This window comes from Anolis sagrei, chromosome 3, assembly GCF_037176765.1.
Source record: "Anolis sagrei isolate rAnoSag1 chromosome 3, rAnoSag1.mat, whole genome shotgun sequence".
NCBI lineage: Eukaryota > Metazoa > Chordata > Lepidosauria > Squamata > Dactyloidae > Anolis > Anolis sagrei.
This window is the reverse complement of record NC_090023.1, coordinates 23,870,237-23,889,864: the sequence shown is the minus strand read 5'-3', so window position 1 is coordinate 23,889,864 and position 19,628 is coordinate 23,870,237.

Genomic DNA, 19,628 nt, shown 5'->3' with positions numbered 1-19,628 from the left:
CATCCTGCATATCAGATATTTACATTATGATTCATAGCAGTAGCACAATTATAGTTATGAAATAGCATCAAAAATAAATTTATGGTTGGGGGTTACCACAACATGAGGAACTGTATTAAGGGGTTGCGGCATTAGGAAGGTTGAGAAACACTGTTCTAGATGATCAAGTATTTTGCAGAAGAAGATAATGGTGAATCACTCTTTGAGGGTTTTAATTTGAAAATGTCATGGCAAGGCAATGGAAAATGATAAGACAAGCCATCTTTATTCCTAAGGTTGCCTAAAGGGCAGTATATAAATCAACAATACTTGTAACAAATTGGAAGCTTTAATTTGTTATTGCTCCATATTCTCTACTTTGATAGGCAGAAGCTCTCTGGGATCTCTGAGAACTCTGAGGTCTGCCACTATTTATGACTTTTGGTTTTAAAATGCTAGGAATTGAATGTGGACCTGTATGATATGAAGACCCTACCTGCAGCACCCCTTCTGTTATCATAGCTTTTTGCCTCACAGGATCATAGAATCATAGAATCATAGAATCAAAGAGTTGGAAGAGACCTCATGGGCCATCCAGTCCAACCCCCTGCCAAGAAGCAGGAATATTGCATTCAAATCACCCCTGACAAATGGCCATCCAGCCTCTGCTTAAAAGCTTCCAAAGAAGGAGCCTCCACCACACTCCGGGGCAGAGAGTTCCACTGCTGAACGGCTCTCACAGTCAGGAAGTTCTTCCTAATGTTCAGATGGAATCTCCTCTCTTGTAGTTTGAAGCCATTGTTCCACGTCCTAGTCTCCAAGGAAGCAGAAAACAAGCTTGCTCCCTCCTCCCTGTGGCTTCCTCTCACATATTTATACATGGCTATCATATCTCCTCTCAGCCTTCTCTTCTTCAGGCTAAACATGCCCAGTTCCCTAAGCCGCTCCTCATAGGGCTTGTTCTCCAGACCCTTGATCATTTTAGTCGCCCTCCTCTGGACACATTCCAGCTTGTCAATATCTCTCTTGAATTGTGGTGCCCAGAATTGGACACAATATTCCAGATGTGGTCTAACCAAAGCAGAATAGAGGGGTAGCATTACTTCCTTAGATCTAGACACTATGCTCCTATTGATGCAGGCCAAAATCCCATTAGCTTTTTTTGCCGCCACATCACACTGTTGGCTCATGTTTAACTTGTTGTCCACGAGGACTCCAAGATCTTTTTCACACGTACTGCTCTCGAGCCAGGCGTCCCCCATTCTGTATCTTTGCATTTCATTTTTTCTGCCAAAGTGGAGTATCTTGCATTTGTCACTGTTGAACTTCATTTTGTTAGTTTTGGCCCATATCATTGGATCATTCAATCCCACCAACACTGGAAAGCTCTGCCCTTTATGGCAGGAAAATAGTGCCAAAGTATCTTAAAAATGGAAGTAGATATAATTAGTAGTTATCATAAATACAGCATGCAAAAAATTAAAATATTTAACCACCAGCAGAACCTTTTTTGAAGCAAAAGGCAGGGACAATATAGCACAAGGATGAGAAACCCTTTCCTTATATATGCAGTCAATTCCAAACTCACAATGTAAAAACAAAGTTGGCAACCTGCAACCTTTTCCTCTTCCTCCTCCTCCACCTGTGCTCTCCTACAGCATGACACTTAATGGGCAGAAGTGATGTGTCATTAGGTTTGTCTTCAGCTGGATATGCAGGAGGTTAATATTCAGTAGCATGCACTTTTGTTGAAAGTAATGACTGCGTATCTTGCTGTGCCTCCAGCGCTACCCGCTCTCTGGTAGGTAGAAATTTATGCAAAGGCTCTCAAGAATACACCCAGTTAATAGTTGCCCCTGAGGGAGATTCCTCTGGACATCTTCACATGAGGCAAAATAGCTGCGTTTTGCTGCTTTTATCCATGGTTTGGATGGGGCCTGCCGAGTGCCATCAGACAATGCATGGCAGGCCCTCCCAAAGTAGGGGGGAAGCACCAGAAGATGCTTCCTCCTTCACCATAGGGAGGAAAGTGTTTTTCAAGTAGCTCCAACGGAGCTAACCACACTTTCCTCCCCTTTTCCTCATATGATGGGGGGAAGGCAGGTGGGGCAATGCACATTACTGCATGTTGCCACCCCTTTTCCCATCTAATGGGGACAGTGATAGTGCATCAATGCCCCCTGTCCCTATCCCCACCATGTGATGTGGTAAAGAGGGAGGATGCACGGTGCACCATGAGGCACCCTGCGTGCCTTCCCTTTTGTCGGTGATTGCTGACACAATGGCATGGGCCATGTGAAGATGTTGCATACCTGCATATTCTCCAACAGCTCCAATTTGGCAGGAATCATTCCAGTCCTTTATCTCTCTCCCCCCCCCCCTTTCTCAGTTGTTTTTTAAATGTCCAGTTCTCTCTTCTTAATCCACTTTTCCTCTTTGGCCTCATGTTAGCCACCCCAAGTACCCTTTGGGGAGATGGTGGCAGGTTATAAATAAAGATTATTATTATTATTATTATTATTATTATTATTATTATTATTATTTGATAGCTATGCTTAAATATTTGGTCAGGTTGTTTTCTACTGCTCTGGAGTCTAGGGCATGGAGCAAATGATTCACATTACAGGGAAAAGATTCCTCCTAAACATTAGAACAAAGTTTTTGACCACAAGAGCTGTTAAACAGTGGAACTCTCTGCCTCTGAGTGTGGTGGAAGCTCCTTCTCTGGAAGATTTTAAGAAGAGGCTTGATCACCATCTGTTGGGGGCAGTTTGATTTTGTGTTGCTGCATGGCAGAATGGGATTGAACTAGATGGCCCATGTGGCCTCTTCCAAGTCTAGGATTCTATGGTTCTATGATTCTTTTGGTTGGTCTTTTTTAAATGGAAGATTTATACTCAATGCATTAAAATTGACACCATTATTTTGAAACTCACATGTTGCATCTGGAGGAGATGGTGCAAAGAAAAATAATAACTCTTCTAAATTTAGGACACTTTGCATTTAGAGTTACAGTGTGAGTAACAAAACAACAAGAATCCCAAAAGAAATTACCGAAGGGGTTCAAATTACACCATTATTTTGAAACACATGCATGACATTCACAGTAACCTTTACATCTTCTACACAAAAAGGCTCAATTTCTTCAGCTACAGTAATTTCTTTTCAAAGGTCAAAAAAGGATTTGCATGCTGCCCTAAAACAAATGCTATATCCATGGTTGAGGCAGGACAATGTCTATTCTCAAAACACTGAATTCTGTCTCTTTCTCACACACATTCATCTGAAATTATAACACTTCTGAACAACAATTACATTTTTTAGTCATTCAGCCAAGATAAATGTTGTGAGATTGTGTGTAAGAGTGATTCGTAAATGCCCCCCCCCCTCCCATTTTAATGAAGGCACTTGGGTCCAATTTAAATCTTTGACAAGCAAAGGTAAGCAAATTAGCTTTCCCTAAGAAACACATTTTGTATACGACAGAAATCTTTGAGACTAAAAGATTTGGTTAATTAAAAATCCCTTTGTAAATTTTCCCCTCCACTTCTCTTTTCTCTAGCAAAATATTAATTGAAAGCACAACTCAAAAGAAGACTTGGCATACTGATATTAAATCATCACTATCATGTTTAGGCCAGAGGTAGGGGAAAGCTTGAATTCTGGAAAAGTCCCCATGGTTGGAAATGTGGGGAAATGCCAGAAGATCTGTACTGGGTGTTCTCTTAAATGGTTGTGGTGGTGGTGGTGATGGTGATGGTGATGGGAGATGGGCCAAAACTAACAAAATGAAGTTCAACAGAGACAAATGCAAGATACTCCACTTGGGCAGAAAAAATGAAATGCAAAGATAGATAATGTGGAACGCCTGGCTCAACAGCAGTACATGTGAAACACATCTTGGAGTCCTCATGGACAAGTTAAACATGAGCCAACAATGTCATGTGGAAGCTTTAAAAGCCAATGGTATTTTGGCCTGCATAAATAGGAGTATAGTGTCTAGATCCAGAGAAGTCATGCTACTCCTCTATTCTGCCTTGGTCACTGTATCCAATTCTGAAAGAAGATGTTGCCAAGCTGGAAGGTGACTAAAATGATCAAGGGTCTGGAGAACAAGCCTATGAGGAGTGGCTTAAAGAGCTGGGCATGTTTAGCCTGCAGAAGAGAAAGCTGAGAGAAGACATGATGGGGACGTCATAGGGAGGGGAAGTCATAGGGAGGAGGGAGCAAGCTTGTTTTCTACTGCCCTGGAGACTAGAATGTGGAACAATGGCTTCAAACTACAGGAAAGGAGATTACACTTGAACATGAGAAAGAATTTGATGTGAAAGAGCTGTTCAGCAGTGAAAAACTCTGCCCCGGAGTGTGGAGGAGGCTCCTTCTTTAAGGGCTTTTAAACAGAGGCTGGATGGCCATCTCTTGGGGGTGCTCTGAATGCAATTTTCCTGCCTCTTAGCAGGAGGTTGGACTGCATGGCCTACAAGGTCTCTTCCAACTCTATGATTCTATGAGTCTATGGTGGTGGTGACGGCAGCTGGTGATTTCTATGCCAGTAGCATTATAAATCTGTTCTTGGTTGTAATACAAACTTTAATGGAGCTAGTCTCAGTGTTGAATATTTTGGTCATATGGTTCAGCACTTTGGAGAGCTCAATCTTAAACTGCGAATTTTAACCTGCATTTCGATAGTATTAGATTTTATTTGTCTTTTTCAACCATGTTGTACCCTGCCTTGAACTGTGAGGAGAGGCAGATAACAAATAAAATTGATGATGATCATGATGATGATGTAAAGTTCAGACTATAATGTCATCAACCACCACCAATTTATTATCTGTTTTTACTCATGAGGACTACCAATTGCTGTTGTTGTGTGCCTTCAAATCATTTCAGACTTATGACACCCCAAAGGCAGCCCTATAATGGAAGTCTCTAGCAAGATTTAGTCAGAGAGAGTTTGCCTTTGCCTTCCTCAGGGGATGAGAGATTATAGTAAGTCAAGATCACCTAGTGCATAAAGGTTTCAGCTCCCTTTAAATCCATCCCCTTCTCCTTTTTATGGGTACACTTAACAATAAAATACAGCTAAAGCAAAATAGAAAAAAATATTAAAACAGTGCTATAGAATAAATATTAGGATCTGTGACATTCAGTAGCAAACACTGAAACATATTTCCTATCTTCCATATTCAATACACATCTCTTTCTGAAACTGAGTGGCTGAGGTCCTGCTCCCATTATGTTTGTAGCTTAGAATTGACATTAGTATAAAATTACCCTTAAAATGTGTATTATACAACATTATAGTTTGAAATTTCAGATGTGCGAGCTGATTATGCTGTTGAATAATTTCCCAATCAGGTGGTGCAATACTGTTTAGCCAGTATTGCACCATCTGGCATCTGTCAGGAAGTAGCAGCCTGTAATGAAAGGACCAAGAAATTGACATCTCTGGCCCATCCTCTGTTCGGATATCGGCCAGCAAGCCAACACCTTAACTCAAGAAATAGCTTCCTTAGATCTACAGAGATACTCACAGAAACACCTCAACAAGCGAGACTCTAAAAGTGGCAGGTTAAAACCCGGAACCTCAATCAGTGGCTGAGACCAGATGAGAAACTCCTATCTGGTATCATTTCTTAAGTATTTGTTGCATGGAGAAAAGCTGAGTGATGTGTACAGTTCAACTGCTTCCTTGGCCCCTTCCACACAGATGAATAAAATCCCACATTATCTGCTTTGAACTGGAATATATGGCAGTGTGGACTCTGATAACCCAGTTAAGATATTGTGAGATTTTCTGCCTTGATATTCTGGGTTATATGGTTATGTGGAAGGACCCCAAGTCTCTAAATAAGAGGTTTCCTATCTTTCTGGGAAAATAAAATATTTATGATAACAGGAATTAAAGGCATTGGCTAAGCTGTGAGCAAGCTAAGCCATTTCTTCCATATTTGTTATTTTTAAAATAATGGATTAATATTATAACATACAGTAATGTGCTTGTTTAAAAAACAAATTTTAGATCAGGATATTCCATTCCTTCCTTTTGGGATCCATAATGTGCCACTTTCTTTACTGATTAAAGGAATAACTTGCTTTTGTAGAAATTCAAAATAGTATTTGATGAAGACCTAAATATCTTATATTTTATCTTAAAATGGATTATTGTTATTGTTGTTATTTATTTATTCATTCAGTTCCTTCCGACTCTTTGTGATGTCATGGACCAGCCCACATCAGAGCTGTTGGCCGTGGCCACCCGCGGCTCCTTCAAGGTCAAGCCAGTCACTTCAAGGATACCATCCGTCCATCTTGTCCTTGGTCTGCCCCTCTTCCTTTTTTCTTCCATTTTCCCCAGCATCATTGTCTTCTCCAAGCTTTCCTGTCTTCTCATTATGTGGCCAGAGCTCTTCATCTTTGCCTCTAATATCCTTCTAGAGGGACTCAGCCAGTCTGAGTCCCTCTACGGAGGTTGGGAAGATCAGGTTATAAAAGTTTTAAAAAATAAATAAATAAATTCTCTCCAGTGAGCAGTTGGGCATTATTTCCTGGAGTAGGGCCAGGTTTGATCTTCTCACGGTCCAAGGCACTCTCAGAATTTTCGTCCAACACCACAGTTCGAAAGCATCTATCTTCCTTTGCTCAGCCTTCCTTATGGTCCAGCTCTCACATTCATAGGTTACTACAGGGAATGCCATTGCTTTAACTATATGAACGTTTGTTGCCCATGTGATGTCTCTACTCTTCACTATTTTATCGAGATTGGTCATTGCTCTCCTCCCATCTTCCGATTTCCTGGCTGCAGTCTGTGTCTGCAGTAATCTTTGTGCCTCCACGTTATCTCCTTCTTTTTGCCAGTTATCTATCAGTCTGGCTGCCATGATCTTGGTTTTTTTATGTTTAACTGCAACTCAGCTTTTGCACTTTCTTCTTTCACCTTGGTTAGAAGGCTCCTCAGCTCCTCCTTGCTTTCAGCCATCAAAATGATATCATCTGCATATCTAAAGTTGTTAACGTTTCATCCAGCAAAACTCCAGCCTTGTATTCATCAAGCTCTGCACATCGCATGATGTGTTCTGCATGCAAGTTGAATAGGTAGGGTGAGAGTATATACCCCTGCCATACTCCTTTCCCAATTTTGAACCAGTCTGTTGTTCCATGGTCTATTTTTACTGTTTCTGTTTGGTCATTATACAGATTCCTGAGGAGACAGACAAGTTGACTTGGTATCCCCATACCACCAAGAACTTGCCACAGTTTATTATTGTTGTTATTTGTAGCCCTCAGGCCCATAGCCAGTGGGGGGCTTGAGGGGCTTCAACCCCCCCTCCACGAAATTCTCAGGGTGGTCCACGAGAAGGCCTTACTGGTACATTATTTAAATTATGTTTATTCATATCATGATCTAATCACCATGCTCAATATATCCCATATGCATGGGGGTATTGGGATAATGGTACAAAAGGTACAAAATACCCCGAATCAAACTCACCCACCCCCCCCACCCCCCCACCCCACTCCCCGAATCAAAATCCTGGCTACGGGCTTGGTAGCCCTCAATCTCTTTTTAAAAGTTGGAAATATACTTCTGAATAAGCATGTCACCTGTGAAAAAACCAACAATAAGATAGATCTGTCTTTGCCTTTAAAAAAATAAATAGTGAAATAAGTGCTAGGTTTTTAAATATTTGGTTTTTCTTTCATTCTGTATAAGATTTACAAACATATATATCAGAAGAAATTACATTTCTCTCACACTAGAACTCCACCATATACAGAAATGTTGAACTAATAGCCTTCCGAAAGACTCTTAGCTGGAATATTTTATTTGTCCTTGTAAATAGGATCGGTTTCTGGTTAACTGAATGACAGTCTCAGTAAACAATGAATTACACCAAAGACTAAAGGAAACCATTTTCCATATTTTAGAAAGCTCATGGCAATGCAATCACCAGCTGCCACACACTGAATGAGAGACAAGCTGCCAGCTTTCTCCATAATAGCGTTTTCACACTTGTCTTCCTATAATGTAGCGTGACCGACTGAAAAGGGAGTCTAAATACAGAGGTTTACAGTGCAATTCTAGGCAAAACTGGTTAGCATTCAGTGAGTCTTATACTCACATAGGTGTCTATAGCAGAATTGGGTAACTTTGTAGGTTTATGGTCATTTTTCAGAATTGGAAGAGATGGAGCACAGCTGATATTTTTAAATGAATAAAAACAACATGAAATATAATATTATGTATTTATGTTGTTTATTTATATTTGTATGAAGCCTTTGTTTATATTTATGTGAAGCCTAAAGGAGTGGATCGACGACAAATCGGATAGGATAGGTTAGGATTTATATGTAAATTTCATGAACAATTAATACTCATATTTGGTTTACTATTGCATTTATATGTATCCATAAGTGATGCTGAAAGAACTCAGAAATATCCTTGAATGTAGTTATACAGTAGATTCTCAGTTAACTGGCATAAAAGGGAATTGGTAGATGCCAGATAATGTAGTTCCTTGTTGCTTGAGAGTTACTATTGAAAATAAGCCTCCTGGAATAACACATACTACACCATACCATTAGCTCTGTATTGACTTGATATTTAATACAGTACTTAAAAGACTTAAGACAAATAAAGACAAATGGAACTTGTAAAAAAAGAAGAATGTGGAATGATCACTGACTACACTCGCCCATGTGATAGCTCAAAATGCAGAAGATTATAGTAGAAACAGACAAAAGTACATTAGTGTGATAGGGATGAATATATTATCTGTTTCCCATATAAACCAAATGGAATGATACACTATGGTAAGAAGATGATCCCCACACTTTCCCAACCTCATGGGACAGGCATGTAGTCGGGGGGGGGGGGTGCTCGAGGGGCTTCAGCCCCCCCCCCAAATATTCTCATGGTGGTTCGCAAAAAGGCCTTACTGGTGTGTTATTTAAACTGTTATGTTTATTCATATCATGATCTGATCACCATATTCAATATAGCCCATATGCATGGGGGTATTGGGGTAACGATGCAAAAGGTTGGCTAGGGTAGACCCTCTTTCATTCAGACTCACCCCCCCCCCCCTTCCTGAATCAGACTCAGCCCCTCCCGAATCGAAATCCTGGCTACGGGCCTGTCATGGGATGAAGTCTTTAATGTGACACAATTTTATTTTACTTATTTATTTAAAACATTTATATTCTGCCCTTCTCACCCCAAAGGGGACTCAGGGTGGAGCACAGCCTATATATGGTAATCATTCAATGCTGGGATAAGAATTCATTATATACATACATAAACATTAAAAAATATTTATCTCAGTATTAAAATACACTGTTTAAACCCGTCTTGGTCATCTGCGTCAAATCTAATTGGCCTGGTAAAGTTTTACAGTATTATAAAAACATCTTTGTGAATGCTGTATTATTTCTTCAATTCTTTTGGCAATTGCTTGGGAGTTATGGTTGCTTAAGTTCCAGTGAACGAAGAGTCTACTGTATCATTAAATATCAAAGTCAGGATTGTCTGATCCATTATATTTCCAAGTTCTATGTATGGTTGTGACAGCTAGAGAGTAGAGAAAGCTGATAAGAAAGAAAATGAACTCATTTTGGGAGAGCTCTTTTTTTAAAAAAATACTCTTTTTATTAGCAGCTTCAGGAATGCTAATTGGGTTTTGAAGGGCAAGGTATCCATATTAGGAATAATCAAACAAGCTGAGAAATCACATGTGGGAAGATATGCAACAGGGCAATTTCTTGTAACTTCCAGCTGGTGAACACAGAAAACATAGTTTACAATCTCTGGTCGCACCTCCAGCCATTGGAATGACCTTGCTCAGCATCTCTCTCCTGGAATCAGATATAGTTCAGTCGAGTGGAACAGATGCCAATGAAAAGTGCACTGAAACGAAGAAGGAAAACAGGCAGCCAGAAATAGGAGCGAAAGGCCAATATTGCACAGACGGTGGGAACAAATTGACTTTTTAAAAATGCAAAAGTTATCTTAAAATTTTTAGGAGGAACATCAGGGCAACAAGAACAAGGTATCAGTATGAGGGAGGAATCTTAGAGAAACCATGAGAAATAGTTTTGGTTTATTTTAAAAAGGCTGGGTGATGAAAACACTCAAGCTGATTATAATGAAGGATAAACCTGACCACCCCCAGATTTTAATAACTTTTTTGTGGGGTGGGGGTGCTTAAGGTAAAGGTAAAGCTTTTCCCCTGACATTAAGCCCAGTTGTGTCTGACTCTAGGGGTTGGTGCTCATTTCCATTTCTAAGCCAAAGAGCCACCGCTGTCCAAAGACACCTCCAAAGTCATGGGGTCAGCATGACTGCATGGAGCGCCGTTACCTTCCTGCCGGAGTGGTACCTATTGATCTAATCACATTTGCATGTTTTCAAACTGCTAGGTTGGCAGAAGCTGGGGCTAACAGCAGGAGCTCATGCTGCTCCACAAATTCGAACCTGTGACCTTTCTGTCAACAAGTTCAGCAGCTCAGTGGTTTAAACCACTGCACCACTGGGAGGTGCTTAATAGTATGATAGCTTTTGCTTCATCGTCATATCCAGGATGGATTTTGAAGAGCTTTATTTTTAAAACACATTGACTTCATTGGTACTCCTCAGACTGATGCAGATTGGAATATATTATACTCCAGAATATGGACTTCTCCAGCTTTTGCAATATATATTTGCACATATATGGTCAATAATTCAACTGCAACCACTAAATCGTTTATCCCAAGTGGGAAATCTGTGATCCTCCATTTGTTGTTGGAAGACAATTTCCATCATCGCTGACCACGATCAGCTGAAACCAACAGAATTGATGTGCAGACTGCACAGTTACTTAAACTAGAAGTGGGGAATCTGTGGTCCTCCAAGATGTTTGTTGAATGGCAAGCTGTGACACCATTGCCAAGGGCTAGAAACGCTGGGAGATGTAGTCCAATAACATCTGGGGAACTATATAAATCCCACCACTGAGTAGCATATATTTGTTGTTGCTGTGTGTCTTTGAGATGCTTCCAATTTTTGACAATCCTATCATAGTGGTTTCTTGGCAAGATTTGCTCAGAACGGGGTTGCCTTCACCTTCCTCAGAGGCTGAGAGGGAGTGACCTCCCCAAAATCACAGAGTTGGTTGCCATGGCTCAGATAGAATTCAAATCTTGGTCTCCAGGATCTGATGCTCACACCACTAGACCATGCTGAATTTCACAAGCAACATATATAGCTTTTTGTTATCTAAATTTAGCATACATGGTCACAGTCCATACAAGCATCAGCATTCAACCCTCCTGCAACATCTGTTTTGATTTTAAAACTGGAAGGGGCAAAAAAAAAACATTTTTAAGGAAACACTTCATTACTGCTTAGAATAAAGTGACAATAGTGACAAATAACGAAAGGATCTCAAGCTGTGTAGTACACAGTTTGACGCAAAAACAGAGATCTTCTCCACAACTTGCTAGCTGATCTTGGGCTTATAGGAAGAATAAATGAATGAGGGCATGACAACAATGGAGATATATTTGCATTTCTAGAGATAATACCAAAGAGTTGTTGAAATACACAACACCAGTTTGCCAATAGATGCATTCCTTTTCTCCCCCATACCAAGAAAAGCTATTGTAGTGAAAACAAATTATTGAAACTAAGATGTATCTGTTTTAATGCCACGCAGAGTAAGGTTTTGTGGCAAATGACTATTACTAAGGATATTGGTCTGGGTTATTTTATGCACCAGCGACCACATTACTCTCCTTGTACAGTCTGTTTCCTACAGTATGCACCAAGCTAAATTCTATTAAAATCAATGGTGCAATTGCTCTCTACTGGGTGCAGTGATATTATGAGGAATGCAAATATTAGCAGGAGAAACAAAAGCTAGAAACACAAATTTGAAAATCGCTCATGTTGAATCACAGAAGTACTCAAAACCACCCTCAGGATATAAGGATGCTCCTCTATGACACACCAATATTGAAGTAAAATGAAATATGTAAACGTGACCTGTAGTTCCATTTGCTTAATGAGATTACTCTTGCGGTGATTTTTAAATTTTCTTCATATAAATACAGCCAAGAGAACAAGATCTCATAGTGTTCTCTTAAAGTGTCAGAACCAAGTCACATAACGCAGGTCTTAGGAGCTGCTGGGGTTTGATGCCAAGTCACCTCTCCCCAATGTGTTTATATACAAGTAGCTGTACTCAGCCATGCACTGCTGTGGCCATGTCTAGTTTAATGATAGTGAAAGAAAAGAGAAAGAGGTGGTTTCTGATAAATGTAATTTTTCCTTCCTTCTCTACCTCATTCTTTCCTTCCTTCCATCTCTTCCTCATTCTTTCCTTCCTTCTTTCCCTCTTTGCTTCCATCCTCCTTCCCTCTTTCCCTCCTTCTCTCTTTCCTTCCCTTCCTCTTTCTTTTCTTCCTTCGGTCTTTCAGTCTTTCTTTCCCTTCTTCCTTCCCTCCCTCTTTCCTTCCTTTTTCCCCATCTCTCCTTCCTTCTCTACCTCTTTCTTTCCTTCCTTCTATCTCTCCTTCCTTCCTTCCTTCCCTCTCTCCCTCCCCCTGCTCCCTCCTTCTGCTGCACTCCAGGACAGGAATAATCCTCTGACTTTAAACACCACACATTGAATAGGAAAAGCAATCCTTTTACTGAAGATAAGTAAAAAGCATCTAAGTAAAAGGCACTTAAAAGGAATAGGTAAATCCAATCAGGTAAGAAGATAAGCAGGAACAAATTAATCCAAGGTAGAGTTGAGCAAAGTCCATAAACCAAAGTCCACACTTCTCTAATATAATCCAGAAAATCAGGAATACATTGGGCAAAGCATCAAATATACAAATTCAAGCTCATTTATTGAAAATTAAGGCACACTGGCCCAAAGTAGTGATTGTTTGGTCAACTCTTATCAGTCACAAGGTTAATAGCGTGCAAACTGAGGGGATGGAAATTTCCTTATTTAACACAAACATCTGTTCTGAATAGTGATGCAGTTCATTTTTCAAATCAGGGATTAAACTTGTTTCTTGAGAGACTTTTAGACCTGCCTTAGGGCAATTGTAGATGGCTTGTTGGAAATGCAAAAAAAGGGAATGGGCAGAGGGTTAATTGATAGACTGGTGCTCACAGTTGTATGAGACCTAGGTAGTGAAAAGGTGTCAGCTTTTGGAGTCAGCTCTGCACACATTCTCCTTTAAAGATGATGGATTCATGGAGATGGTGAATATGGAGGACCCAAGATTGAAATGGCTTGTTGATGATGGGAAACCATAGCATGGCATCAGTGCCTAGATAGCATATCCTTTCATGGCAAGAGACAGGCTAAGAGAACCTTTGGCTTCAGTCATTTTCCAAAATAGCAGTTCCATAGAGGACTGAAAACTAGCAATAGAATAAATTCATCTTTATTCACTCATAAATACTGCTGTATTAAATGGAGCTTGTAAATGCATATGACAACCTTCCCCTAACAAACATCCTCCAGATGTTATTGGCCCTCACTACCTCTGAGGATGCTTGCCATAGATACAGGCAAAACGTCAGGAGAGAATGCCTCTAGAACATGGCCATATAGCCCAAAAAAACCTACAACAACCCAGTGATTCCGGCCATGAAAGCCTTCGACAATACAATGATAGGCTAATTCTAAATTGGTCCATTTTATAATGTTCTGGAACTGCACAATACAAGATAATCTGAAACTGCATAGTTTAGCAAGACTGGAATGAAAAAAAAATTAAATATGATGCATCCAATAATAGGGCTAGTAAGAAAGGGGAATGTTGCAGTACAACAATAAATATATTGGGTTGCTGTGAGTTTTCCGGGCTGTATGGCCATGTTCAAGAAGCATTACTATCCATAAATCATAACATCATAAATCAAAAGGCATAATATCCATAAAGATATTACTAAGGTGTGATGAAGATATATTATATACAGCAGTACATCACTAGTCTGACTGTTAGAGAAAACATAGTTTTTGCTCAAGATCACTAGAGCTCCCTAGAGAGCTATCACATGTCTCAACTTAGCCATTTTTTGCTGCTCCTATTGCAAATGCAAACAACCCTGCCACAAAAGAACCTGTAACTTCCTTCTATTCTCAAAGGGATGGAGAGCTCTGTATTACAACTCTGGAACCTTTCTGTACCGGAGTGTAAAACCACAGTGACAGAATAAAGACAATCATTCATTCTGAGTAGTAAAGTCAGCAGTGTGGGTCGCAGCTTCTTCAGTACATGGCCCATTCTAGTCTGATAATGTGGAGCATCTAATAAAGGGAATCCACATTCAGTCAGCTAATAAAGCAATCACCTTTTTTGGATGGTTTTTTAAGGGGAGTGTGATTGATGTAGAGAAGTGGGTGAGAAAAGGAAAAGTTGAAAAAAAAAGCCCAAACTATTCAACCCATTCCACACCCTGAAGGTTTTAATCCCATCCTACTTCTCATTAAACTGTCTTGAGTCCCTTCAGGGAGAGAGGGCGGGTTATAAATAAAGTGTATTTATTATTATTATTATTATTATTAGTGTCCCCAGTGGTGCAGTTGGTTAAACCCTTGTGACAGCAGAACTGCTGACCTGGAAGTTGGGTTGCTGACCAGAAGGTTGCTGGTTTGAATCTAGAAAGAGCACGGATGAGCTCCCTCTGTCAGCTCCAGCTCTCCATGCGGGGACATGACAGAAGCCTCCCATAAGGATGGAAAAACATCAAAAAAATCCAGGCATCCCCTAAGCAACATCCTTGCAGACAGCCAGTTCTCTTACACAAGAAGCTACTTGCAGTTTCTCAAGTCCTGATGCAAAAACAATATTATTATTATTATCATCATCATCATCCTAGGCACTTCACTTACAATGGGGTTTCTAGATTAATCCCACACATCCTACTTTCCCTAAGTTCTCCCTATATCTTTGAAATGTCTGTCTTTAGACAATAATACAGTGAGACCCCGGTAACCATGAGGAAAAGTGTTTCTAATCTTGCCATGGAAACAGAAATATGTAGATAATAGAAAACCCTATTGAAATGCATGATTTCTGCCAGAAGTTGCCACAGACTCATGAGAATCATATAGGTATCCTATCTAGAAATTTGCTGGGTCATTCTGGACCACCCTTTTGTAATCTCTGGTGAAGCATAGCATATCATTGAGTCACCCAGAAAATCCAGAAAATTTCTAGAGATCACAGATGCAGACAGGTGAAACTATGGCTAATGGTCCAGAAAACAGAATGTTGGTAGGCAGGAAAAGAGATTTAAAGATGTGCTCAAAGCCAACCTTAAAAACTCTGGCATAGATACTGAGGACTGGGAAGCCCAGACCCTTGCGCGCTCCAGCTGGAGGTCAGCTGTGACCAGCAGTGCTGTAGAATTTGAAGAGACACGAATGGAGGTCGAAAGAGAGAAACGTGCCAAGAGGAAGGCGAGTCAAGCCAACCCCGGCCGGGACTGCCTTCCACCTGGAAACCAATGCCCTCACTGCAGGGGAAGATGCAGATCAAGAATAGGGCTCCACAGTCACCTACGGACCCACCGCACACTGCACACAGACCCTGGAGGATCATCCTACTCGGACAACGAAGGATCGCCTAAGGATAAAGAAGTGCAATTGAAGCTAAGGCCTAAATGCTCTCACTTGATGCTACTTTTAAATGTAAAAGAAGTTGAAATAAAATACTTATTCCAAGGTGCTCTCCGCCATATGTTTTGGACTATGATGTACATCATCCTTGACTTTTTGGGCAGGGTGATTAGGGAAGATTGGGCCGTAGTAGCATTATTTTGAAGAAGGCTGGTTTTGCTGTTTTCATCTTGCTACCTAAAGATCAAACGTTCAACAGTTTCTATATTTGCTCTGCAAGCCAAACTCATATAAATGAGATAAGAGAAACAAAAATGCATTATTACAAGAAAAAATACAATTCACTAAATACAGAGTTGTGAATATAAACCTAGGAAACAGCACGAACTTGAATATTTTCTTCTAGCTTCATGACAAAGTGACTGCAAGCCCAGTCAAGCATTTTGAATCCTGAATGTCAAACCCTAAATGCTTCTGCATCAGCTTAATAAATTTGCTAGCTCTGATGCAAAGCTTGCAGGATCAGGAAAGTGCCAGATATTTTATTATTTATTTAATAGATATGTATCCCATCTTCCTACCACACTGTCTTCAAGGCAGTTTAAAAATGTATGAAAAATAGCCAAACCTGCAGTCCACTTAGCTTGTAAAAAGTCCCATGAAACTCCGGGTAATTTACTTCTGTGAAGACATGCATAGCTTTGCATTGTAACAGCTGCCACTTTGTACATTTACTTAGACATAACGTGTTCAAAGGGGTAAATTCCTTGGAAAGTATGAGTAAGATTCTAGCCAAAAAAAATTCACATAGACAAATGTAAAAGCAATCCAAGAGCATATAATGAAAGTTAAACAAATAATGACTAAGAGCAGCAACAGAGACAACAGCCACAGGCCATAATATCATTCAGTTAAACCTTGAGAAAACATAGGAATCAAGAGTGCTTGTTTATTCAGGCTATGAGTGCAATACCATCTGCTTATAAGGTTAATATTAGAAATGTTTGTTGGTTAGGGCAAGGCTCCACCCTTTGTAAGATATTCTTATCTGGTTCCTTTCAGGTTTTGCTGTTCCATCCAAATCCATTTTACTGGCCTATTAAAACAACAACAACAACACTTTATTTATATTCCACCCTAGCTCTCCAAGGGGACTCGGGGAGGATCACAGTACACATACACGGCAAACATTCAATGCCATTTTGGATAGATAGGACAGAGACAGACAGAATAGAAATGGGGTGTGTTGTTTTGACGTCCAGCTTCTTTGGCATCTTGTAGGTTGTGCTCGAATCCAGCCACAGTAGGGTGCTATTGCTTCATCCTCTATGACATGAGCTAGCAAGACTTCCTCCTTCCTTTTGGTCACCAGGCATTTTCTATCTTTTTCTTTATAGTGTCATAAAATACCTCCCTTGCTTGTTGTAGAGGTACATAATTTCATGACTTACAGCTCAAGCTGTTTTCTAACTGCTTAGCTAAACAGTTATCTGGGCTGTCAGTTGGGAGCTTATGCCAACCTGGAGCTTCAAACTGGCAACCTTTCAGTTGGTAGCTCTTATCATTGCTGGTGATTTACCAGCTGTGCTAAAGCCTGGCCCTTTTTCGCTCCACAGGCTGCAATTGCACTAGTGAGCTGTGAAGGACTGAGTTAAGGATGGAGAAGGTGTCATCAATTCAAACTGGGCAGAATCAGAAGCTTTAACTTTTACTAAGCTGGAATTGAAATCCATGTTCAGCCAAGGAGTCACTGGGTGGTGTCAGAAAGAAGTCAAAAATTGCTGGATCAAACCAAAGGCCCAAATAAGTACTCCAGAACAATAACAATAGCCAAGCTGCTGCCCAAATGAAATCATTAAATCATTAAATAGAGCATTACAGAAAACTGTAGTGAGTAGTAATCAAAGAGCATGGTGATACAGGTTCTTAAGTCACCATAATAAGAGACTGGATTGAGCCTTTTCTCCATGCATTTGCAATATCTTACTGTGATGCCCATCCAGTTTGGTGGACTGAATGGGCATCACTATTTCTGGAACTGGAAATTCTACAGTTTAACTATGAGATCTGTAAATCAGTGTTTCTCAATCTTCCCAATACTGTGGCCCCTTAATACAGTTCCTCATGTGATGCCTCCCAGTAGCAAAATTACTTTATAACTGTAATTTTGCTACTGTTATGAATTATAATGTAAATATCTGATATGCAGGATGTATTTTCATTTACTGTACAAAATTTGGCACAAATACCCAATACGCCCAAATTTGAATACTGGTGGAGTTGGGGGGGGGGGGATTGATTTTGTCATTTGGTAGTTGTAGATGCTGGGATTTATAGGTCCCCTATCATCAAAGAGCATTCTGAACTCCACCAACAATGGAATTGAACCAAACTTGGCACACAGAACTCCCATGAACAACAGAAAATACTGGAAGGGTTTGGTGGGCATTGACATTGAGTTTTGGATTTGTAGTTCACCTACATCCAGAGAGCACTGTGGACTTAAGCAATGACCAAGTTTGGCATGGATACTCAATATGCCCACATGTGAATGCTGGTGGAGTTTTGAGGAAAATAGACCTTGACATTTGGGAATTGTAGTTGCTGGGATTTATAGCTCACCTACATTCTGAACCCTGCCAACGAGAGAATTAGGCCACTGTCAGGGATCCATTATGCAATGCAGTTTAAGGAAGGATGTTTAATATTTGCAGCCACATAGCTGTAATGAATGACCAAATGCAAACTCCAGAATTCCACAGAATGTAACAGTGGAGTGATAGTGTGATAATTGTGCATTGAGAAAAGGCACCTGGGTAAAAACCAAAAAAGCCAGGCAGTCAACATTGTTCAACTTCGTCATTTCAACATTGTTCTACTTCAACCAGTTATAACATGTGTGGGATGCACATACAACACCAGTTATAGCTTGTTTTGGATTACAAACAACAGAAAGCACTTTTCAAGGAATTGTATCTTGCTTAGGAAATCTCCCCAGAATAACTTTCTGATCTCTGCAGCTTGTAGGTGGCAATAGGACTGTGATCGTAGATAGTGTTCTCATCTACTCTAATGATGGGCTTCCCATACCCTAAGAAATATGCAATCTAAAAATTAATATATGGAATGAGATCAAATTCAGACTTAACCATTACTCGCAGTAGACTCACTGGAATAAATTACCAATTTAAGTCTTGGTGATTCCACTGGGACCACTTTTAAATATGACTAAATCTGAATCTAATCCAGAGGGATCTAACCCTGACAAAGAAATAGATGAGAGGTTTGCTCCAGGGAAGGAAGTGCCATTATTTCAGTTACATGCACTTAGACTTCATTTTCAGCACAATTACAGTAAGGCACAGCAATAAGAGCTTATGCCAAAGGCTCAATGAGAAATTTATCATTTGGGAAAGAAACTGAATAAGATAAGAGGTGACATCACAGAGGAGTCCAGAAGAGTAGTTCCTAGCACATTGGACAGCAACGGAGGAAAGCCTTATTTTATTTTTAAAGATGGGGAAAAAAACAAAAATGTAATTGATGAGTATGAGTTCTGTGAACTGCTAAAAAGAAGAATGGTTGTAGAATCAATCAAGCCCAAACCTTCACTAGAAGCAAAGATGACTAAACAGAGGCTGCCCTACTTTGGACACATCAGGAGATAACTCATGGGAACAGATTCGTGGTTGCCAAACTTTGTTCCTTCAGCTGTCTTAGATGTCAGTTCCTAGAAGCCACAGTAAGCTTGTCATGACTCTGGACACCGGTCGAAGTTATTATGGAAGGCAAAAATTAACCAGAAGGCCACAATGTTCTTAAAGTGCAATTTTGGAAACTAGAACAAAAATATTAGCAAATACTTCACTGTACAAATTTGATCCTTAAAGCTGTGGTAGCTGGAATGGTTGTATAATGTGAATTTTCTATATGTTTTTGCTGCAATGCCTTATGATTTGTGGACTAGAGAAGGAATTCTGTCCTTGAAATGTTTTCATTTGTTTCCATGAGTTCCTTTAAGATGTGCACATTTTTTCC